The following is a 25,824-nucleotide window of genomic DNA, read 5'->3' on the forward strand; positions in this document are numbered from 1 at the left end:
AAGAATAAGGAAGACCTAAATAAATGAAAAAGAACTTCATGTTGGAAAGCTTAAGATGTTGAGATTACAACTACCAAAGTGATACACAAATGTAATACAATCTCTATAAAATTTCCAATGACTGTTTTTATTTTATTTTTATTTTTTTGCAGAAGTAGAAAACCTATCCTAAAATTCATATGGAATTTCAAGGGACCCCTAGTCTATTTTCATGCTGCTATCAAGAACTGCCTGAGACTGGGTGATTTATAAAGGAAAGAGGTTTAATTGACTCACAGTTCTGCATGGCTGGGGAGCCCTCAAGAAACTCTCAATCATGCCAGAAGGTGAAGCAGAAGTAAACACCATCTTTACAAGGCAGCAGAAGAGAGAGTGAGTGCCAGCTGGGGAAATGCCAGACACTTATGAAACCATCAGATCTCGTGAGAACTCACTCACTGTCACTAGAACAGCATGAGGGAAACTGCCCCCATGATTCAATTACCTCCATGTGGTTTTTCCCTCAACACTTGGGGACTATGAGGATTACAATTCAAGATGAGATTTTGGTGGGCACACAAATCAAACCATATCAACCCCAAATAGCCAAAACAATTTTGAAGCTGGTTGTGGTGGCTCATAACTGTAATCCCAGCACTTTGGGAGGCAAAGGCAAGAGGATTGCTTGAGTCCAGAAGTTCGAGACCAGTCTGAGCAACACAATAAAAGCCCCGTCTCCACAAAAAAATAAAAAATTAGCCAGGCACATGCAATCTTAGCTACTCAGGGGGCTGAGGTGGGAGGACCGCCTGAGCCCAGGTGGTTGAGGCTGCAGAGAGCCAAGATCGTGCCACTGCACACTAACCTGGGGTTCCTTAAAATTACACTTGAATATATTGATCTTGTACTTGCAAGTGTGAGACATTGATTTATTAGCTATAGTAACTATTTTGTGAAATCTATTTTAGTTTTCTGAGGAAATTCCATATTGTTTTCCATAATGGCAATATTAATTTTCATTCCCATAAATAGATAAAATGATTACTTTTCAATTAAAAATAAAGTTAAGGCCAGGCGCGGTGACTCACACCTGTAATCCCAGCACTTTGGGAGGCCGAGGTGGGCGGATCACGAGGTCAGGAAATCTAGACCATCCTAGCTAACACAGTTAAATCCTGTCTCTACTAAAAATACAAAAAATTAGCCAGGTGTAGTGGTGGGCGCTCAAAAAATAAATAAATAAATAGATGAATAAATAAAGTTAAATAAGTAAAATAAAACAATTGTAATATTTTAAAAGATCACATTTAATCAGAGAACTGAATAAAGTGAAGGAGACAGTCATGCCAGTCTCTAATAGTCTTGGTAGAGATCAGGACAAATATATAAACCCTGAAGCAAAGGCACATTTGATAGAGAGAGAGAGAGAGAGGGGTTGTTTTTGTTTTTGTTTTGAGACAGAGTCTCACTCTGTCGCCCAGGCTGGAGCACAGTGGTGCGATCTCGGCTCATTGAAAGCTCTGCCTCCCAGGTTCACCCCATTCTCCTGCCTCAGCCTCCCAAGTAGCTAGGACTACAGGCACCCGCCACCACGTCTGGCTAATTTTTTGTGTTTTTAGTAGAGATGATGTTTCACCATGTTAACCAGGATAGTCTCGATCTCCTGACCTCATGATCTGCCCACCTAGGCCTCCCAAAGTGCTGGGATTATAGGCATGAGCCACCGCACTTGGCCGATATTTATATTTTTTAAAAAATAGAAGCCTATAGTAGCAGCAGCAGCGTGAAGGGGGCTGAGTCTACGAGCTCATGTCAGAGAAGTGCCCCAGGCTGATTGTAGAGGGCCACATAGGTTATGGCTAGGACACGGATCTGTAGGTGGAAGAGAAGACTTTTCAATCAGTCAGGGTTCTCCAGAGAAACAGAGCCAATAGGAAACATATGGAGATATAAAAAAGAAGATTTACACAGGAATTGCCTCACATGGTTGTGGAAGCCGAGAAGTCCCATGATCTGCCCTCTGCAAGCTGAAGACCCAGGAAAGCCTGTGGTACAGTTTGAAGGCCTGAGAGCTGGCCGGCTGATGGTACAGATTCCAGTTTTGAAGTCCTGAGAGCCAGGAGAGCCATGGGCAAAAGATGGATGTCCCAGCTCAGCATTCAGGCAGAGTGCAAATTCCTCCTCCCTCTGATTTTTTTGTTCTATGCAGGCCTTCAGTGGATAGGATAGCACCCACCCACACTGGGGACGGCCATCTGCTGTCCTCAGGCCACCAATTCATGCTTAGCTCTTCCAGAAACGCCCTCACAGACACACTCAGAAATCATGTCTAATCACATAACTGGGCATCCTGCAATCTAATTAATTTAAAATTAACCATCATACCATCAACGGATGCTGTTGAGCAGATGATTGAGATGATATAACATCTATTTAGAGGATCACACGGCTGCTTGAGGAGCAGGTAAAAAGAGGCAGGGAGACCATTTAATTAGCTTTGGCTTTAGGTGAAAGGCAGTGAAGCCAGATGACTGCTGATAGCACTGAGGTGGTGAACAGATCAGATTTAAAGTATATTTAAAGATAGAACGAAGTGGATTTGCTGATAGATGTAGGGTTTGAGGTAAAGAGAGGAGATTAGAATGACTTTAACATTACAGGCCACCTGATAGAATAAAAGTAACACAGCCTGAAATGGAGAAATTTACAGGACGAGCATATTTGGTAAAATATATGAATCAAAAGTTTGATTTTATAAATACTGAGCTCGGGATGCTGACAAGCCGCAGATGTTGTGCAGACAGTTACATGAAATTGAAGTTCAAAGTCATAGTGAAAACACAAATGTGGCCGGGCGCGGTGGCTCAAGCCTGTAATCCCAGCACTTTGGGAGGCCGAGACGGGTGGATCACGAGGTCAGGAGATCGAGACCATCCTGGCTAACACGGTGAAACCCCATCTCTACTAAAAAATACAAAAACACTAGCCGGGCGAGGTGGCGGGCGCCTGTAGTCCCAGCTACTCGGGAGGCTGAAGCAGGAGAATGGCGTAAACCCGGGAGGCGGAGCTTGCAGTGAGCTGAGATCAGGCCACTGCACTCCAGCCTGGGTGATAGAGCGAGACTCCGTCTCAAAAAAAAAAAAAAAAAAGAAAACATAAATGTGGAGGGTCCAGTGTTTAAAACCATGGTGCTGGACATGCTCACCTCGAAGGGGAGCGTAAGGAAAGGGCTGCGTGCTGAGCTGTGAGGCACTGCAGCATAAAGACTGAGAAGAGGAAAGACAGAGGGAAAGGAAAACAAGAGCCTTGCGATGAGTTAGGAGGATACCAAGGAAAGGGCTGTATTATGGGATGCACTGTGTTTCCCGAAATATGTATGTTGATGCCCTAACCCCTCATGTGACTAAATTTGCAGGTAGGGCCCCTCAAGAAGGAATTAATGTTAAGTGAAGTCTTAAGGACAGGGTCCTGATCAAGTAACACTTGTGTCCTCATAAGGAGAGGAAGAGACAGCAGGATATCTTACGTGCAGAGAAAAGACCAGTGAGGATGCAGGGAGAGATGACATCTACATGCCAAGGAGAGAGGCCTCAGGAGAAACCAGACCTGCTGGCACCATGATCTTGGACTTCCATACTCCAGGACTGTGAGAAAACACATTTCTGTTTTTAAAGCCACCTGGTCTGTGGCATTTTGTTATGATAGCCGTAGCCAACTAATGCAAGTGATAACACAAAGTGCAATTAAGGAAAATATTTCAAAAAGGAGGAGTTGACCCCTGTTTCAGATATTACTGATTGGGTAAGCAAAACAAGCACTGAAGAATACCCATGGGATGGGGCACCCATGGCGGTTGACGTTTACCTGGGAGACGGCCTTTCAGTGTGTGGTGGTGCTCCAGACTGAGCCGGGCAGGTTTAAGAGAGGAAGGGAGGAAAGCACACAGATAGAAGGAGAAATAACAACACTTCTAGGAGCCTTGCTCCTAAGGGGAGCAGGAAAATAGGGAGATAGCAAGAGAGAGGGAGAGAGATGTCAGATCAAAGGAAGTTATTTCTTCATGTTACAGAAATTATTAAATGTCAGTATGTTTGTGTGAAAAGTACAAAAGAAAATGACAAACTGATGATTAGGAGAGATAGGGGACAATCACAAGAATCTGCCACTGCCTGAGAGAGAAAGGAAGTGATCTAGGGCACAGGTGGTTGTGGAAAGGGGCCAGGATGGTTTTTATTCAATGCAGCAGGAGTGAAGAGAGAGCCGATGGCCTGGGAGTGCAAATGTCTATTACTACTGGTACTTCAGTACATAAATACTCTGTAAAAAGGATACAACGTGCTTCTAAGAGAAATGTATGCTCTTGGGTGTTTTCACCATTTTGGAGCTTTCTTTTGGAAACCAGGATGTATCATCCCTTATACAGGGTCTATAAATTCAGAGTAACATAAATTGAGGCAAAGGAAAATCATAAGAAGTCTCTAAGGAGACTTCATGGCCCAATTAGTAAAGCCCACACCTTAGAGCCAAGAAATATCTGGGATGTGCCTATCAGAGAGTTTTTATAAGCCAAGTTTTCCTGGCATCCACCCCAGAAATTTCTCTCTCGATTTCTGGCCAGTATCAAAATACCAACACATGACAAGAAGTTAGACCAAGGGGGAAATGAAGGTGAAGAGAACTTCTCAGAGAAGGTGAGTGATGGTAATTGTGCCGCTAAAGCTTCACCTGTGTGTTCTGGGCGTTCCCCAAAATGAGGCAGAAAAAAACTAAACCGTTCCACTGAGCACTGTGCAAGCCATTTGGAAAATACAGCAGGTTCTATATTTGCATAATGTAGAAAAATGTGAGTCATCATTTTACAATGCAGAAGTTAAAATTTCCCGAAATCACATAGAGACGGTAGTATATGAGGGACAGTATTACAGACTATCTAGGAGCATGAACTTTGTAGCCAGAGCCACTGTGTCAAGGAAAGATCTACCACTGCATTTTTCTGCAAGACTGACAAAGTTAGCAGACTTCTCTGTGCATCAGTGTCCTACGCTATAAAATAAGGATCATGATAGTGCTTCATGGGGTTTTTTTCTTTTTCTTTTTTGCCTATTTTTTAGTATCAAGAAGAGCACTGTAAAATATTGAATATTTGATTCTTAGATGATATGATGTCTTGGGCTTCATATAATGTTTCCTTTTATGATGTTAGTTTCCAAAGTCACATAAAGTATAGATATTTTAATGCCTTATTCTTCTTTTTGAAACTCAAAATTAGGGTGTCTAAATATATGTTACTCTTACAGTACAACTACTATGATTACTCTTATTGCTACAATTGCTACCACCACCAATCATAACTAATGATAATAAACTTTTACCTTTCTGTGGTAGGCTGAATAACGGCCACCCAAAAATGTCAGGTTGTACTTCCTGGAATCTGTAAATTTTATCTGACAAGGAAAAGGAATCTTCAGGGATATGATTAAATTAAGGATCTTGAAAACAAGGGATTATTCAGAGTAGGCCCTTAATCCAACCACAACTATCCATGTAAGCAAGAGACTCTACAGACACTGAATAGAAAGCAATTCTTAGCAAGAGATAGAGGCAGAGATTGGAGGGATGTGGCCTCAAGGCAAGAAACACCAAACAATGCCAGCAGGCCCTGGATGCTAAAAGAGGCAAGGAGAAGTTTCTCTCCCAGAGCCTCTGGAGGGCAGACAATCCTGCTCACACCTTCATTTCAGGCTTCTGGTCTCTAGAATTGTGAGAGAATCCATTTCTTTTAGTTTAAGACACCAAGGCTTTGGTGATTTTTTTTACAGCAGCCCTGGAAAATTAATAGAGCTTCTTTGCATCCTCACACTATATTTTACATGTATTATTTTGTTTAATCATTACATTAATTATATGAGCTATGATTATCCTCTTTTATAGATATGGAAACTAATATCATACAGCTAATGAAAGTCAGAACTCGAGCTCTCACCCAGGTAGACGATTCTGAAAGCTATCATTATGTTTATACTTACACTGTTATAGTGATTTCATGTGTTTTTACTAAAATGTTTTACTATGCTTAAAAACTATGTCAAAAATCACTTTTAAACAACATAATAAAAAATTACAAAGGGGTAGAAATTCCAAATTTGATTTAGTGCTCATACATTTCCTACTTACATACTTTCCTTTTTCTTCTACTAACAGGACACCTACGTGAAGAACAATGAATAAGAGGATGAAATAATTAATATGGGTGCAAACATTTCATCATTCACTTTTAAGGGATTTTTAAAGAAAAACTAGTAAAATTTCCATGTCAAACAGCATGCTTTAAGAAAAGAGAAACCTCTTTGGCTGGTAACTGTGCCATCAGCCCTTCAGACAAGACACGCTCAAGGGAAAAAACAGCTGTAGTTTCAGTACCAACACAGACCCCAGCCTTGGTTTAATTGTCATTTTCTCATGAATCTGAAAACAGCCTTTTGAACTTGAAAGAGGAAAGTCGGCAAATAACACACCTGTTATGAGACTTGAAACTTTCCCATTAAACATACTGTGTTTTTTAACCTGTAATTATAACAACTTTCCTTTTGAATCTTGCCTATAGCTGCATCTTTTATTCTTTTGGAAATTCGGTAAACATTTATTACAAGAAGACATAATCTCTTAGCTTTGTAGGTGAAGAAACTGTGATCCAAGGAGTAAAACAATTTACTCAAGGTCACATATTTAGTCATTGTAAAGCACCTACCACAACACCTCACATATAACATGTTTACAAGAAAGAGAAAATCCTTTTATAATTTTTAATTTTATATTTCTAGTCGGGGGGGAGTCTGCAATATATTTAGTATTGCAAATTGTGCATACATTAATGCTATTTCTTTCTTTTTAATTATGTATTTATGTAACTTTTTATTTTTGATTAAACATTTTATTGACTTTAGAAAAATTCTCATTATTGATCTGTTTCACAGATGAAACATTCTTTGGACAATGAAAATCCAGGCCAGGCATGGTGGTTCATGCCTGTACTCTCAGCACTTTGGGAGGCCGAGGCAGGTGGATCACCTGAGGTCAGGAGTTTGAGACCAGCCTGGCCAACATGGTAAAACCTCATCTCTACTAAAAATACAAATAATTGGCTAGGCGTGGTAGTGCATGCCTGTAATCCCAGCTAGTTGGGAGGCTGAGGCAGGAGAATTGCTTAAACCCCCGAGGCAGAGGTTGTAGTGAACTGAGATCCACTACTGTACTCCAGCCTCAACAACAGAGAGAGACTTTGTCTCAAAAATAAAAAAATCCAGTTATTCACCTTTGAATTGATTCCATAGGAGTACTGTGTCTTAAATGCTCCTTTATTGTATAGAGCAAAATAGTGACAAAGTCAAGAGATTAAGAGTAATACTCAAAATTTAACAATGTACAGGCATAGATAAAAATAAATAAACAAATAAGTCTTCCAGTAGATTTTAAAGTCAACTATTTACTAATTGGAAGTTTACTCTGATCTGCCCTGATTCTTCTCATTCACTCTATAGCCACCCATACTGTTTCTGCCATGATCGACAATAAATTTTGAAAAATAGACAAGACCATTTAACTTGGTTTGATTCTCCTGATGTTGTGATTTTGTTTTGTAGGATAATAAGAGAAATGTATTAGGAAAAGATCAGCCAGAGTCCTTTTTACATTGCCTTACCAAGACCATCTTCCAATAAGCTAGCACTATATTCAGTGCTCAGGCCCTATTGCTTGTGGAAATTGCCCTAAGAGAACTACATCTAGGATCAGATCGGGTCAATAGGCAGAAGAATTGGTCTCAATGTTGGTGAAGTTCAGTGCAATTTATGCTGCAGTGCCAAATTTGTGGAGATAAATTAGTCTATTAGCCACTAGTGATAAGGTTGATTGTTGAACAGCAAAAGTGAGAATAATGCATTTATTTTTGAATTCGGTAAGAGCAAAGACAAAATGACCTAACTCATCGGTGGTTTTGTCACAAATCGATCACTAGCTCATCATATGCCACTATCTTCTCAATACAAGCTTTACACAAAAAACTACCACTAATATCACGTGCTGTCCCCTGAGACTATATACAGACTGGAAAAGAAAACTTTTTATTTCCAGACATGATAGTGTACTTACAAAAATCCAAAGGATATAAGCAAATGAGTAGAATTAGTGTGGTTTAATTTAGTAAGGTCACTAGAGACAATATCAGTATACAAAAATCAATTGCATTTTATCTACTATCATGAAATAAATAGAACATATAATTTAACGCCATTTAACAATAATATTAATACATACATTAACTAACTATATGTGATACTTATTTAAACATTCTACGTACTGCATCTATAGCTATATGTCTTACCTAGGAATAAAGCGTAGCATATGTATTTGGAAGAGATTCGGCCAGATTAGAATAAACAGACATAGATGAGTGTGGGGAGAGAGAGAAACGTGAATGTGGCAAAATGTTAACTGGTGAATTTAGGTAAAAGATACACAGCAATTATCATGCCCTTCTTTTGAGATTTGGGTAGCTTTGAAATTTTCAAAATAAAACGTCAGAGGAAACGTTAGTAAACTTAAGGTTTAAGGAGTTAAATAACTTGCTACACTTCACAAAACAATTGGAAGGACCAGAAATACCCCCCCAGCTCCTCCCATTTGACATTCTTCTCAAGGTTCTTTTCACCTTGCCTTCCTTCCAGAATGCAGATGAGTGAGGTGTGTCAGTCCTAGAATCAGATCTTCGTATTTCTGTTGCTGCTATTTAAATAGTGGCATGCATTTATTTTATTTTTGTGGTATAGTCTAACCTTTTGTCCTGGGCATTTATTAGCTATTGCTGTTCCTCTAGGGCTCAATCAGCTTTTTTATAAGCATAATTGTGTTGTCCACAATTGAATTGGAGCCTGTTTCCCAAATGTATTACTCTTATCAGTTTCATCCAGAAACTGGAAGGCGGAGGCACCCTGGCAAGTCACAGAGCTCTGCCAGGCACCACTTCGCTGTGCTGCAGCGGGTGAAATTCAGGGTCTGATAACATATCCTTGATCTTACCCTCTAGCACTTACGCTCCAGCAATACATAACATTTCCAGATTTTTTATTAAGTAAACCTCTTAGCAAGCTCTGTTTAATACAAAAATGCCAACTCTTTTTGAGAAAACCCTTTTACAATATAGAAGCAATGTGGTTGGCATTTTTCTAAATTGTAAGAAAACAGTGGAGTTTCTATGCAATTTACTATAAAGGCAACCCAAGGAAATAGAATCACCAGATGCTTGATTTTGCTTTGTGATGCTATGTTGGTATAAGAGCCATATGGTCAAAATTTGTATATTCTTCATGAAAATTTTAACTTTATTTTTAAAAAATATGTCCTTATTTCTTTTGCTTTTACAATAAATTAGTAAAGACCTTTGGGTCTTCACTTAACTAGTCTAACAGAAATTCCTCTCAAGTCTCAGGAGTGGTGTCTCATTGCTTAACTCAATTTCTAGACAGAAATCTCTCTCTCCTTCTCTCTCTGACCCTCTCTCTCACACACACACAAACACACACACACCAACCACATGTACACACAACTTACTGTTTAAATGATCTACCATCTGTATTCCAGGGAAGTACTCTTCTGAATGCTATCATGAGAAACCATATAGCCCAGCAGTTAACAGTTCAAACTGTGTGGAACCCTGACTCTGATCCTTTCTATCTGCCTCAATTTGGGTAAATTACGTTACAGCCAGGAACCTCAATTTCCTCATCTATAAAATGAACATAGTAACACCTACCACAAAGCATGAGAGAAAGGAATATAGATAATGTATATAAAGCAACTGGTATAAAATGAGGCTTACAACTAACAGCATAATTACTATTCCATTATGGTTTTCTAATAAAAAATATTTAGAAACAAATTAATATTATCCATGGTTTCTGCCAAGTGAAGAGGTGGATTGTTCATCAATAATTAATGTTCATCAGTAATTGTGTACTGTAACTCCAAAATGTGGCCAAACCCCAATAGATTTTATCAGTTTGTCACACTCCTCGAATTTTTTAAATGGCAACTATCTCTAATGAAAATATTTGAAAACATTTTATCATATTCACCATTTAATGAATAAAATATTTGGTTATCTATCATATACATGTTTCAGTAGACAGTGATGAAAGGCTTCATTGATGGTGCTATTCAACTATTGGACACCCCAGAAATACTCATTAGAAGATACTCAATAGACTGGGCCCGGTGTCTCATGATTGTAATTTCAACACTTTGGGAGGCCAAGGCGGGTGGATCACGAGGTCAGCAGATTGAGACCATCCTGGCCAACATGGCAAAACCCCGTCTCTATTAAAAATACAAAAATTAGCCGGGTGTGGTGGCAGGCACCTGTAATCCCAGCAACTCAGAAGGCTGAGGCAGGAGAATTGCTTGAACCTGGGAGGCGGAGGTTGCAGTGAGCCAAGATTGAGCCACTGCACTCCAGCCTGGGCAACAGAGCAAGGCTCTGTCTCAAAGAAAAAAACGATAATAATCAAATGCAGATCTTTGGGCCCATCCTGAGAAGTCCTAAATTAGGATCCCTGGGGAAGAGGGCCGGGAATTTGCATGTCCACAGGCACTCCAGGAAATGTTTTTGTAATTGCACTTTGATAATCATTGCTTTATTTTAAAACAAAGAATAAACCCTGCAGTCCTTACTTTCTTATATTCTTACATCATCCCAAACAGAGATACTGTGATAAAAATATGTGTGTTCCGGCATCAGTTACTGGAAAGAAACCAGATGGGAGAAACACAAGTGTAAAGTTATGATCTCAGCTCTAAAGTTAGAAGGGCTAGCTTGACCTGAATATGGTGAGTTCCGCCAAGTTGATAAAATTGCTAACTCTATCATGAGAATATTATGACAAGAAGACAAACACTCCCACATGGGTCTAGCCTCACTGAACATTCTTAACTCTCAGCGTGTTCACTCAGTGGATTAATCTAAATGCAGCACAGGAAGATTTTACACATTGAACCTCCGGTCGTCACTTCTCATAGGTCTCTTCTCCTTGTAGCACTTACTATACATAGAGGTTTTTTTATTACAGACATATTACAGTTGGGTGTTGGCTACCTGACTGCCCCACAATGTCAGACCATCAGTTCTATCATAGCAGGGGCATGTGCATTTGGATCCAAATAGAAAACCAGCCAACTGGTAGCCCACAATAGATAAAAGATACTGTTGAGTGAATAAAATAAATGCCTTTTAACTTGGAAACGTTTATCGGTGCTTAGCCCTAAAGTTGTCATTTTTTTCTCTATGTGATATGTTTTTTCATTTAAAACTATCATAAAACAGCATCTCTACATGATTCCAAAGTTTTTCTTTGTTTTAGAGTATCACAAATAAGAAGGCCTAATAGCATACTGAGTAGAGCATGCACTTTGCAGTTAGGAAGTTGTGAATTTTAATTTCATTTCTGTTGCTTTCTTGCCATGGGACTCATAGACAAGTTATTTAACCCCTCCTTCTCTGTATTTCTTCCTCTTATGAAGTTTTTCTAAACCAATAGAAAACAAATAAATTGGATAAATAAGAATCTCTTCCATGTTCAAAAGGTTATAAAAATGTAGGCAGTGTAAAGAAGCAGCAGAATTTTCCCAGTTATAAGACATTTACAAGGTGTCATTCTTCTACTAGCTGTTCTTGACACTCAGAATGACTTTCATGGTAAATTGCAATCCAACCAGCAAATAATTTTAGGAACCTTACATATAAGCAATAAGTACTCACAGAGTGTTCAAATTCTTGAGTTTCTTGAAGGCGCTCCCTGGAATTTCTCTTATTCTATTAAACCTCAAGTCTCTGGGAACATAAAAAGGTGAAGAACGATTACAATATGTTGACTGTGTTCCGCCATTATTTCCAGAAGCTTGAAAGTTAAATTTCCTTTTATGATCAAACATACAGTACTAAAGGACTAAATATAATTAAGATAGAACTAGTGCACATCATACGCTAATCATTAGGGAGGTGCACTGTTTATAGAAAATTTTGCATCTCTGGGGCCATATGCTTGTCACAGGATGCCAGACAAATGTGGCTACTTATAGAGCTCTGCAAAGCGTTAAAGACAGTTACACCATTGATTTTAGATTTTATTTGTATGCCAGTAAAACAAATTCTATACATGGCAGCATGTCAATTGAGTACATTTAGTTTGGAAAATAATTGATGTATTAGATGTCACATATCGACTCAACTCAATACCACTGTTTGAATTTACCTAAAATTATTAATTACTCAATTTTTCTTCACAGTACAGGAATACAATGGCCTTCTATGAAGTATTAAATCAACAGAAGAATTAGTTTGAGAGAGACGTTACTCCACAACCAACATTCTCTTTCATGAATTCACATCTTTTTTATTCAGCATGTGAATAATTGAATGTTAGCTACGTGCCACCTATCATGTTAAGTAATAAGGATGCAAAGATAAGCAAGATAGGATCCCTGCTACTGAGCCAGATAGTTCAGTGGGGGGATGACAAGCAAGTTATTACAGGACTAGGATGTATAGTGTTTGTGATGCAACAGAGGATCAAACAAATGCCACGCACACTTCAAAGGCTTAGGGACTGCTCTGCCTAGAGCCCCTCTATCAGTTGGAGAATGAGTCTCCCCACTCCATGTCATTATGGTAAAGACGTCAAGCAGGGGCCTCTTCCTGCCCAGAACAGGGTGGTTAACTGGGGGCAGCATCTCCATGGACATACTGTTTCTTCCATGGGGGACATATGACCCAAGCAAGGCCAGCTGGAGGTGTTTTTAAGCATTGACGTGGCTGCTGAATAAAACAGTCATGTTCTGTCTCTGGGGTTCAGAGCTCTAAGGAGAATGAGCATCTAGGGCCACTAACTCATATTGTTCACACTAGAAAGCGCCAGCCTGGGAATAAAGCCCAGGAAACACATAGGGTCAAAATAGCAAATGAAAGAAACAAAACCCTGGACCCAGGATTGCCTGAGACCAAATTTACTCCTTGACTTTCCAGATCCATGACACCAGGAACTGTCATTTTGATAAACTAATTTGAGCTGAATTTCTGTCTCTAATGCAAGGAGTGTAGAACAAAGATGAAGTAATTTACTTGGGAATGTTAGGACCAAGGAGAAGTATATCAGGGAAATGTTATAGGATGCTAGAGTGGCAGTAACAGAATAAAATGAAAACAAAAAACTGTCTTTACTTCCCTTCCATTAATTTCTCAAAACAAAACTCTTTACCACCATAAAAAGTTGTTCTATCTTAGAATACTTGACTTACAAAACTTTATAAGAGTACTTTAAAATCTATCATCTATCACTTTATCTTTCTCTAGACTTTGCCAAAATGAGCAAAATTTTATAGGAGCTATTATTTTCAGTTAAAGTTATTAAATAACTCAGTGACTATACCTGCTTGCTAAATGGAACGCACTGCGTATGTATCATGCATTGCTGTTTAGTATGTCTATACTCTATTGGTAAAAGAAACTGTAAGTTATATGAGATCCTCCCTATAAACATATAAGACATTAAGTTATATAGACCCAAATACCCTGGAAACCACTGGTTTCTCTTAAAACAGAAGCTAAAAATTAATAGTTATAGAATGGACTTTCCTCTTGTATTAAACAATAGTCCTAATAATTCTCCCAAAATGGGATTTCAACAATACAAGAAGGAAGCAAATATAAAAAGATAAACCATTTTCCTTATTTTAGGCTTTGACATTTCTGAAAAATTCAGAAAAGTACAAATGAGAAAATAATAATCCTTACTGTCTACATCCAGAATTAACTACTGTTAATATTTACACCTTGATATAGTTGCTTCGACTCATAATTTTACGTGTGTATTTTTACTACGTAAATTATATATAAAAACACATTGTAGATAAAATGAACATCTTTTAAGCACCATCTTAATTTTAGCTTTGCCTCCCACACCAGATGTAACCACTCATGTATTTGACACTCCTCTTCAGACATACATTTCTATGTATGTGGATAAGTACAAGATGAAATGTAAACACATACAGATACTTCTCGACTTTTGATGGGGTTATGTCCTTATAAATCCACTGTAAGTTGAAAACATTGCAAGTCAAAAATGCATTTAATACAACTGAACTACCAACATCATAGCTTAGCCTAGCCTACCTTAAACATGCTCAGAACACTTGCATTAGCCTGCAGTTGGGCAAAATTATCTAACACATACCCTATTTTATAATAAATGTTGACTATCTCATGCAGTTTACTCACTATTGTACATTGCATCAAAATTGCAACCATTTAACAACATGGTAAAGTCAAAAATCATAAGTTGCACCATTGTAAGTCAAAAACTGTCTATATATGAAAATAAACCTAATATATGAGCAAATTTAAAATATTTTGTGCTTTTAAATTTAAAAAAAATGCTATCAAATGTTATATGGTTGTTAAAACTTCCCTTTTCCCTTCCACTACACATTTTCTATGTTGTTCCTTGTCTACACATAAAGGACTAGGTATTTTTGTCTAACTTCTCCACAGTACTCCACAGTGCAGACAGACCACACAGTTCCTTTATAGATTCCTTTACTGACAGACATTTTGGTTGTTTCCAAATTTTTGCAACATTATTTACTAACAATATTGCAATAAATATATATGCATGTCTCCTTGTACACTTGAAGAAAATGTTTGTCTATGCTAAATATTTGGAATTGAGATTGCTAAGTTATAGGGTAGTACATCTTCAGTTGTACGAAACGATGCCATTGCAAATTTTGTTTTCAGTTACATACATTATAACGGTAATATAACTGAAAATAATGTGAAAAGATGCTTATTCATCACCAAATTACATATTTACACTTATCACTGGATTGATTTGAAAGCCAAGGTGCTATATGTATCTGTTATAAGAATTCCCTTCTTGTTTTTCTCCACAAGTAAGCAGACATAGGCTTTTCTCCCACAGAGACAGTCTTTCTTGTAAGCTGGTGCTATAGCAAGGTCTCCAGGGTACCCAGGCTCACCCAGTGGACTGTAAGACTCTGCCCACTGACTTTGGCCATGCCCTGTTCTCACCACTGAGGCATGCTCAGGGACTGTCTTCCTGAGAAGCAGAGTGTGGGCTGGGCTGGGTGCAGTAGCTCATGCCTATAATCCCAGCACTTTGGGAGGCTGAGACAGGACGACCCCTTGAGCCCAGGAGTTCAAGACCAGCCTGGGCAACATGGCAAGACCCCATCTCTACAAAAAATACAAAGATTAGCCAGGCACGGTGGTGCACACCTGTGGTTGCAGCTACTCAAGAGGTTGATGTGGGAAGATCACTTGAGCCCAGGAGGTCAAAGCTATAATGAGCCATGATCACACCACTGCACTCCAGCCTGGGCCACAGAGTGAGACCCTGTCTCAAAAAAAAAAAAAAAAAAAAAGATTGGACTCCCAAAGATTTTCTCCAGATTGACTTAAATTCTAAAAAGTCATATTCAAATATACAAAAATGAATATGTTAGCACTCGATCCTCTTTGGATAGTATATTCTGGCAGATAAATTTTTATAGGTAAGTACATAATAAACTGAAATTCTAGGAAGAGATACCCCTTCCTAATTTGAATCCCAGGTCTTTAGGATTGCATACAGGGCCTTGTACAATGTATTACCTATCGTAAGGTAAATATATTTCTGAAAATTAGATTATTTAAGTTCAAATGGCTACCAAATTTGGATAATGATGCTTTCTGTGTAAGTATGTATGTTTACCTAGAAATACAATTCATTTCCCATAATGCCTCTATTTTACTCAAGATCGGTCATTAGCAATTTCATTTATACAAAATTTGTCATTCATATAAAACTTCCCTTAGCATAAAATGTAGCATTGTATTTTTACTCCTGACATAGAGGGAAAATTGAGTTATCATATCTCCATCATCCCATTGTAATATACATAATATTGATGAAATAATATTTATGATAATAACAACCCCTGTGTAACACAATTTTAATCCCATTCATTGTTTGTTGGAACTCAGTTCAGAAGCAATCCTAGTCATTGTACCAAGGATAAAAGTTGGGCACATGAAATTTGCTGGGAGTGGTTAGACAAGCGTGTCTGTCTGTCTCCTCTACTCTCCCCAGCACAAGCTGATGAAGCTGGGGAAGAAATGTTTAATGGTCTTCTGCACAAGCAATTTGGAATCAATGTTTTTAACTAATAAGACATGAGTTTCTAGCTCAAACTCAATTCAGAAATTCCTGCTGCCAAAAAGAGACGAAAATGACTCCACATGGCATATTAAGGATGAAGAAAAGGAATGGGCAGAGAGCAGCATGAACTAGCTCCAAGCAAACTACCATAGCTCCAAATCATGCCATTTGGACCCCAAGTTAACAGTGCACACCAGACTCATCTCGCAGCCCCTTATGCCTCCTCTCAGTGGGTTACATGGAGTGCACCATGTGGATGTGCAGAAATGTGCAGAGAAAGACCTCATAGAGTGATAGAGAAGCCCCAGGCCTTATCTACATCTGGAAGTTCCCAGTGGATTTTAGGGTAAATTTTACATTAACAATAAACAAACAGAAATTTAATATAAAGAATACTGTATAGTTATCTATACTATAATGTACAATAGTGAGTAAATAAATTAATTAATGTATGTATGTGTGTATGTATGTATGTATGTATGTATTTGTTTATTTTGAGAAGGAGTCTTGGTCTTGTCGCCCAGGCTGGAGTGCAGTGGGGCGATCTCGGCTCACTGCAACCTCCACCTCCAGGTTTCAAGCAATTCTCCTGCCTCAGTCCCCTGAGTAGCTGGGATTACAGGTACCCTCCACGCCGGGCTAATTTTTTTACTTTTAGTAGAGACAAGGTTTCGCCATGTTGGCCAGGCTGGTCTCGAACACCTGACCTCAGGTGATCTGCCGATCTAGGCCTCCCAAAGACAGATGAAAGCCTGTCTTCCCGAGAAAAAGATCAACTAGATCTGTACCTTAGCCAAAAGCATTCCTATTGAAGGTAAGGATGCAATTAAGTCACAGGAATGGCACAAGCCTACCACCGCAGAAAGAAAGGCAAGCAGGTTCCTGTCTCCCTGAGTTACCATGAAGGGCAGGAGGGAGAAGGTGATTCCTAAAAGCTGTGCTGTTATTTTATTGGGAGACACGCCCTCCCATGCACTGCTGCCCGCAGCCCACTTTTGGCATCAGAGTGAGGGCAGACTCCGCTCCCTGTAGCCAGACCCTCTGTCAGTCACTCCGATCAGCCCCGCTCCAGCTCCCACCACAACCCCTCCCTCAGGCGATGCCCTTTGTGACCGCTCCTCATCCAGCACATCAGAACGGTGCTAGGACACTGTCGGGACACTGCCACACTGCCCAGCCTTGGAGTCAGGGGAAGAATCAAGGAGATTTTTCCACACCTCTCCCTGTTGCTCTAAAACAAGTCTTCATCATTTCATTTGACAGCCCTGTCATTGTAGATATTGGAAATACATTTTCCAAGCTTGAGATGATCGTCTAGAGGACACCCTCTGTCTTGACTGATTCCCAGTCATGTCCCCAGCTGAGGAAGGCTCCTGAACTTTCTCGAATCTCTAATGCACTTGCTGCCTTCCAGTTGCCTCACGGCCAGGGCTTGAGGCCATCTTCCGCTGTTGTTTGCTGGCCCAGTATTAACCTGCTGTAGTGGTTAATTTTATGGATCAGCTTGGCTAGCCCATCGCACCCATGGAACTCAGCTTTTGGCCAAACACCAATCTAGATGTTGCTCTGAAGGTATTTTTTACAATATGATTAATATTTAAATCAGTAGGCTTTGAGTAAAGCAAATCACGCTCCACAACGTGGTTGAACCTCATCCAATCAGTTGAAGGCCTTAAGAGGAAGGCCTGGGGTCCCCTGAGGAAGAGGGAAACTGCCCCCAGACTGCCTTGGACTTGAGCTGCAACATCGGCTCTTCCCTGGGTCCCCAGCCTGCCAGCTGCCCTGAAGATATCAGAGCACCCAGCCCCCACAATTATGTGAGCCAATTCCTTAAAATCTCCTTCTCCATATACATACGCACATCCCCTGTTGCCTGGTGGGCAGGCGTTGGTCTGGCAAAGTCTGTAAGGAGACCACAGTGTGAGGAAAGCCAGAAAGGAAGGGCAGACCTTGCAGGAACCTTGTCTGCAGTTAGTGTGAGGCAGGTGGCAGTGGGGTGATTTTTTTTCTTTCTTTCTTTTTTTTTTTTTTTGGTATGTTTGATACTTATCTACAGATTTCCAACAATAGCTAAAGCACTTATACATAAATAGGAATACTATAAAGGCTTCAAAGAAGACACTCAAACAACTTTATAAAAGTTTTTTCATCTAGCATCTTCACTTTGCTCCTCAATGAAATTCCCAGCCCACATCTACATTATTTTCCAGAAAACGATTTCATTCCTTCTCAAGCTCACGGATTAGACCAAGGAGAGCTGAGACTTGCTCTGCTAAAGTGCTTGTTCACAAAGTCGCTGGGATCAGAAAATCAATTGCAATTGATCTTCCTTATTTTCGGGTCTGCAGATTCAATGGACTGCAGATCAAAAATATTTGGAAGAAGCAATAAAAAATAAAAATATGGCCAGGTGCAGTGGCTCATACCTGTAATCCCAGCACTTTGGGAGGCTGAGGCAGGCAGATCACAAGGTCAGGAGTTCGAGCCCAACCTGACCAATATAGTGAAACCCAGTATCTACTAAAAATACAAAAATTAGCCGGGCATGGTGGCAGGCACTTGTAGCCCCAGCTACTTGGGAGGCTGGGGCAGGAGAATCTCTTGAACTCGGGAGGTGGAGGTTGCAGTGAGCTGAGATCATGCCACTGCACTTCAGCCTGGGTGAAACAGCGAGACTCCATCTCAAAAAATAAAATAAATAAATAAATAAAAATTTAAAAAAAACAATAAAAATACAAATATTGAAAAATACAGAATCATAACTATTTGCATAACACTTACATTGTATTAGGTATCATAAGTAATCTAGAGATGATTGAAAGTATAGGGGAGAATGTGCATAGTTTATAAGCAAATACTACAGTATTTTCAATCAGAAACTTGAACAGCTGCGGGTTTTGATATCCTGGGGGTTCCTGGGACCAATCCCCCTCAGATATCAAAAGAACAAGTGTACTTTTTGGGTCTTACTGTTGAGCACTGTCAGGCACTCATGGGAAGTTAAAATAGGTCAGCAGCAAGGGAGCACACATATGCATAAACATAAAAACTAAGGGGTGCACATTTCATCAACATCCCAGTTTTTAGAAACAACCAGTACTACTTTTATAAACTTGAAAGACTTGATCTTTTTTAAACGAAGCTGGCTTGCCGATCAGTCAGCCCAGCCTTTGACTTTACCCAAGAGAAAGCCAAAAGGGAAGTGGAGAGAACAAGAAGGCACTCCCATACTCATCCCAGCTGAAGCTCCACACACTGTTTCAAGACAGGTGTTAACATGATGATTTTAGAACTGAAGTTAAGACCCAGAACATCAGATTCCCCTCAAAGCAAAGCCAGTGGCCATGGGAAATGACCCTTAAGTGTATCTGCTGACGCAGCAGGCACTCCCTCACTGCCTCCATTGCCCCGCCTGCACTTAAATGTGTTGTGAGGAAACTGAGACCCCAGTGATGGACCAGCAGATCCACCATTGGCCGACCACCAAGGACCCGAGGCTGCACCAGAAGCCCATCTCCTGATTTCCTTGTTGATACAATTTCCACCTCATTATCCTAAACCGAGTTCCCACTTTTCTCAGGCCGGGAAATTAGTGTTCCATGTTAAATCCCTTCTCTTTGAGGGATTATGTGGTTAGAACTAACAAACACCCTTTATTTCCTCTAATGAACTGACAATGACCGAGTTAATGGAAGGTGTTAACCAGTTCAAGGCAAGTCAGCCTTGACAGGAGTATGAGGCCACCTTCTCCAGGTCATTAAAACCATACGAAAGTAAGGAGAATATTGCAGTTTTGACAGTGGTATGCCTGTATGTGGAAATCCAGTGTAAACTGAGAAAACGCGGACAGAACAGTCCCTTCCAGATTTCTTCATCTGCTATGTCTAGTTCTTCCAGCAGGTGTCACTAAAAGGTAGCCCTCTCTTAACAGGTCAGCGAGCTGATTTCAAGAGAGATGAGGGGGCCAGACATGGTGGCTCACCATGGGTGCTGTAATCCTAGCACTTTGGGAAGCCCGAGATGGGCAGATCACTTGAGATCAGGAGTTCAGGAGTTCATGACCAGCCTGGCCAACACAGTGAAACCCCGTCTCTACTAAAAATATAAAAATTAGCCGAACATGGTGGCACATGCCTGTGATCTCAGCTACTTGGGAGGCTGAGGCAGGAGAATCACTTGAACCTGGGAAAGGGAGGTTGCAGTGAGCGGAGACTGCACCACTGCACTCCAGCCTGGGTGACAGAGCAAGATTCTGTCTCAAAAAAAAAAAAAAAAAAAAAAAGAGAGAGAGAAATGAGGGGATTTGATCTGTCCTGAACATTGCAGTGGGAGAAGGACTAGGCTACATCTGAACAGCATCACTGGGTCACATTCATTTGCATGTGAAAATAGTTTTCGGCCGGGCGCGGTGGCTCAAGCCTGTAATCCCAGCAATTTGGGAGGCCGAGACGGGCGGATCACGAGGTCAGGAGATCGAGACCATCCTGGCTAACACGGTGAAACCCCCGTCTCTACTAAAAATAATACAAAAAACTAGCCGGGCGAGGTGGCGGGCGCCTGTAGTCCCAGCTACACGGGAGGCTGAGGCAGGAGAATGGCGTAAACCCAGCAGGCGGAGCTTGCAGTGAGCTGAGATGCGGCCACTGCACTCCAGCCCGGGTGACAGAGCAAGACTCCGTCTCAAAAAAAAAAGAAAAAAAGAAAATAGTTTTCAACTGCAAAGTCTAACTCTGAGGTCATCATATACCGTGTTATATAAAGTAATGTCTTTCACTTGGAAATAAGAAGCTCTAAGTGAATTTTTACAGAAAACTAAAGCATAACCTCTTGAATTGCTAACTTTGTCATTCTGGAGAAAGTGAGTTTAAAAGTAGTAAGATTTAACTTTTCAAATGAATTAACAGAATTCAGTTTTAGGATCATTGTTACATTATGCAATGATTTCCTCTGTTTCTGTGCCCCACACACCATGTTAAATGTGGCTCCTCCAAATGCCTGTGTGCCTGGGAAGACAAACTGGCATTACTGGATCTCACTAGACAATACCAGCACATTTGCACATGAGCCAATAAACACAGCGTGAAGACAGAAAATGAAGGAATCGCTGAGATCAGACTTGGTTATATCTTTATCCGGCATTATATTCACCTTGATTGTCCTTCTTGTCTCCTACTGCTCAGCTGCTGCTTGGCTCTGGGGGAGTCAGACACATCCTCCCAGCCTGCTTCTTGACCATTTATATAGCGACCCGGGACTTGGCAGGAGTGAGATGCGCTCCCAGGTGCCCTGTGGTCCCACTGTGGATGAAGCTGAGCCTGTCTGTATGGCTGTCACCCATCCCCACACCCTGGCCTCCCCCAGCCCTCCCAGTCACACTGAACCTGCTCATCACAGCCTGGTCATACTGTTTTCCAGCTCTATGCAGGTGCATATGTGGTTCCTCTTCCTGGAATGCCCTTGCCTTTCTTCTCTCCTTCCCACATCCATGGTGAAGTCGAGGGCACCACACCTCCCAGGGAGCACCGGCGCAGGAGATCAGGAGAAGCACAGGTGGTGGCAGCTGCCCTGCCAGCTGCACCATCTGCTTGGGTGCCTCTTGCTGCCGATGCCAGGACTGGCTGCCACACTGGAATGTGGATTTCAAATTCACCCTTCCTTTCCTTAGAAAGACATTCCCTGACAACTGCGCTCTGGGAACCCCTGTGCTCCCCTAAGGCCTTTGCAATGGAGGCAGTTAGCGCAGTGGTTGGGAGTGCAGGCTTCAGCCAGGGAAGCGAACCTGCAGTGGGTCTCCCTGGCCACCCTTGAGCCCGGCAGCTTGGATAGGCCCACACTCTCTCAGGACTCCTTATCTTAAAATAAGCATAATGATGCTCAGTACTAAATGTGAGGATTTATCCAGAGCATTTAGAATAGTGGCTAATAAGTGCTTGTAGTCATGACATGACCAATATCAATACAGACACTGCTTTTATAACATTTTAAACACCATGCTGTCATTGTCTCATAACTGTCTCTGTTCCCACCCAACACAGCCAAACTGAGAGCTCCTGAAGAGCAGGGAAATGTCTAACTATCTTCCTTACATGGAAAATAAAGCATAAATACTGACACAGAGTATAGAACCAAAATAATAGTAATAATAATATTGTTAGTGAATGAATCACTTATGGCTCATAATTGGAAAAATTCAAAGTATTCTTTCCTTCCAAGTCAAAACCAGTTGTTTAAAGAAAAGAAAACTCCAGTTAACAGAATGTACATTCCTCTACAAGGCTAGCCAAGCCGGTCACTGTCACTTGTGGTTCTGTGCAGATCTGCCTGAGTGTTGGGAAATGTGTACCGTATACCACAAAACTAAAATCTCCATACACCAACCATTTTATTCCTGTGATCATGCGAGGAAGCTGACAGAGACAGTGGATTTTGCAATGGTCTGGAACTGTCAACTATGCATGTTCTTTTAGGAAACTGCATTTGTCTGTCAAAATTTTAGTGAATTATTTAACATTTTTGCTTTATCTCTTACACCGATATTTGGATACCAATGATAACAACCGAAAAAATATTTAGCAATTTTGTTGCATTTCTTCTTCTTCAACCCACTGCAAGCTAACCTCCTCCTTTATCACTTCATTCAAATTGTCCCAGCCTAGATCACCTCTGAATTCTTGACGCACAGTCAGTGAACTGGAGTCATCATTTTCTTTGATCTTTCGGTGGCATCTGATCATGTTAGCTCCCTTCCTCTTTAAGCTACCCTTGATCTTCTCCTTTCTCTTTAAACAGTCTGTCTCAGACTCTTTTTCCAGACCATGTTCTTCTGCCTGCCTCCGTATGAGCCCTCTTCCTTCCTCCCTTAACCTTCCTTTAGCAATTCCATCCACTCTTTGGTTTCCATGCAGCTATATATAAGTAAGTAAGCAGAAAGTATATGCATGAGGAAGCATAAGTGTGTGTCTACACTTAGAGAGATACATATACATATATACATGTATACATACATATACATACACACAACCAAATCTTTCCCTTTCTCTTATTGACCGTGTTCTTCGTACTTGACATTAATCTACCCATTTGACCTCTCTAAAAAATGGGTTACCAGAGATACCTCTCAACTTTGCCCAAAGTCTTAAAAAAATCCTCCTCTTCGGAGGGCGGAGCAAGATGGCCGAATAGGAACAGCTCCAGTCTCCAACTCCCAGCGCGAGCGACACAGAAGACCGGTGATTTCTGCATTTGCAACTGAGGTACTGGGGTCATCTCTCTAGGGAGTGCCGGACAATCGGTGCTGGTCAGCTGCTGCAGCCTGACCAGCGTGAGCTGAAGCAGGGCGAGGCATCGCCTCACCTGAAGCGCAAGGGGGAAGGGAATCCCTTTTCCTAGCCAGGGGAACTGAGACACACAACACCTGGAAAATCGGGTAACTCCCACCCCAATACTGCGCTTTAAGGAAACAGGCACACCAGGAGAATATATCCCACACCTGGCCGGGAGGGTCCCACGCCCACGGAGCCTCCCTTACTGCTAACACAGCCGTCTGCGGCGATCTATCCGCAAGGCAGCAGCGAGGCTGGGGGAGGGGCGCCCGCCATTGCTGAGGCTTAAGTAGGTAAACAAAGCCGCTGGGAAGCTCGAACTGGGTGGAGCTCACAGCAGCTCAAGGAAGCCTGCCTGTCTCTGTAGACTCTACCTCTGCGGACAGCGCACAGCTGCAGTCCATTAGGGGAAAGAGCGGGGGCCGGCGCAGACGCGAACGACTCTGTCTGACAGCTTTGGGGAGAGCCGTGGATCTCCTAACGCGGAGGTTGAGATCTGAGAACGGACAGACTGCCTGCTCAGGTGGGTCCCTGACCCCTGAGTAGCCTAGCTGGGAGACATCCCCCACTAGGAGCAGTCTGACACCCCACACCTCACAGGGTGGCGTCACCCCTGAGAGGAAACTTCCAAAGAAAGAATCAGACAGGTACACTCGCTGTTCAGCAATATTCTATCTTCGGCAACCTCTGCTGCTGATACCCAGGCAAACAGGGTCTGGAGTGGACCTCAAGCAATCTCCAACAGACCAACAGACAGTCCTTCTGACTGTCAGACGGAAAACTATCAAACAGGAAGGACACCTATACCAAAACCCCATCAGTACGTCACCATCATCAAAGTCCAGAGACAGATAAAACCACAAAGATGGGGAAGAAGCAGGGCAGAAAAGCTGGAAATTCAAAAAATAAGAGCGCATCTCCCCCTGCAAAGGAGTGCAGCCCATCGCCAGCAACGGATCAAAGCTGGTCAGAGAATGACTTTGACGAGATGAGAGAAGAAGGCTTCAGTCCATCAAACCTCTCAGAGCTAAAGGAGGAATTACGTACCCAGCGCAAAGAAACTAAAAATCTTGAAAAAAAGTGGAAGAATTGACAGCTAGACTAATTAATGCAGAGAAGATCATAAACGAAATGACAGAGATGAAAACCATGACACGAGAAATACGTGACAAATGCACAAGCTTCAGTAACCGACTCGATCAACTGGAAGAAAGAGTATCAGCGATTGAGGATCAAATGAATGAAATGAAGCAAGAAGAGAAACCAAAAGAAAAAAGAAGAAAAAGAAATGAACAAAGCCTGCAAGAAGTATGGGATTATGTAAAAAGACCAAATCTACGTCTGATTGGGGTGCCTGAAAGTGAGGGGGAAAATGGAACCAAGTTGGAAAACACTCTTCAGGATATCATCCAGGAGAACTTCCCCAACCTAGTAGGGCAGGCCAACATTCAAATTCAGGAAATATAGAGAACGCCACAAAGATACTCCTCCAGAAGAGCAACTCCAAGACACATAATGCCAGATTCACCAAAGTTGAAATGAAGGAAAAAATCTTAAGGGCAGCCAGAGAGAAAGGTCGGGTTACCCACAAAGGGAACCCATCAGAATACAGCAGACCTCTCGGCAGAAACTCTACAAGCCAGAAGAGAGTGGGGGCCAATATTCAACGTTCTTAAAGAAAAGAATTTTCAACCCAGAATTTCATATCCAGCCAAACTAAGCTTCATCAGTGAAGGAGAAATAAAATCCTTTACAGATAAGCAAATGCTTAGAGATTTTGTCACCACCAGGCCTGCCTTACAAGACCCTGAAGGAAGCCCTAAACATGGAAAGGAACAACCGGTACCAGCCATTGCAAAAACATGCCAAAATGTAAAGACCATCGAGGCTAGGAAGAAACTGCATCAACTAACGAGCAAAATAACCAGTTAATATCATAATGACAGGATCAAGTTCACACATAACAATATTAAACTTAAATGTCAATGGACTAAATGGTCCAATTAAAAGACACAGACTGGCAAACTGGATCAAGAGTCAAGACCATCAGTCTGCTGTATTCAGGAGACCCATCTCACATGCAGAGACATACATAGGCTCAAAATAAAGGGATGGAGGAAGATCTACCAAGCAAAGGGAGAACAAAAAAAAGCAGGGGTTGCAATCCTAGTCTCTGATAAAACAGACTTTAAACCATCAAAGATCAAAAGAGACAAAGAAGGCCATTACATCATGGTAAGGGATCAATTCAACAG

General features: G+C 41.2%; 1 protein-coding gene across 1 annotated transcript in view; it reads right to left on the bottom strand.

Annotated features, from left to right (window-relative positions):
• Positions 1-25,824, bottom strand: part of PXDNL (peroxidasin like) — a 409,080-nt gene that overhangs the window by 354,116 nt on the left and 29,140 nt on the right. Inside the window, exon 2 of the mRNA XM_033203626.1 lies at positions 11,789-11,860. The gene's annotated coding sequence lies outside the window, so the exon portion shown is untranslated. The remainder of the gene's footprint in view (positions 1-11,788; positions 11,861-25,824) is intronic.

This window comes from Trachypithecus francoisi, unplaced genomic scaffold, assembly GCF_009764315.1.
Source record: "Trachypithecus francoisi isolate TF-2019V2 unplaced genomic scaffold, Tfra_2.0 Lachesis_group7, whole genome shotgun sequence".
NCBI lineage: Eukaryota > Metazoa > Chordata > Mammalia > Primates > Cercopithecidae > Trachypithecus > Trachypithecus francoisi.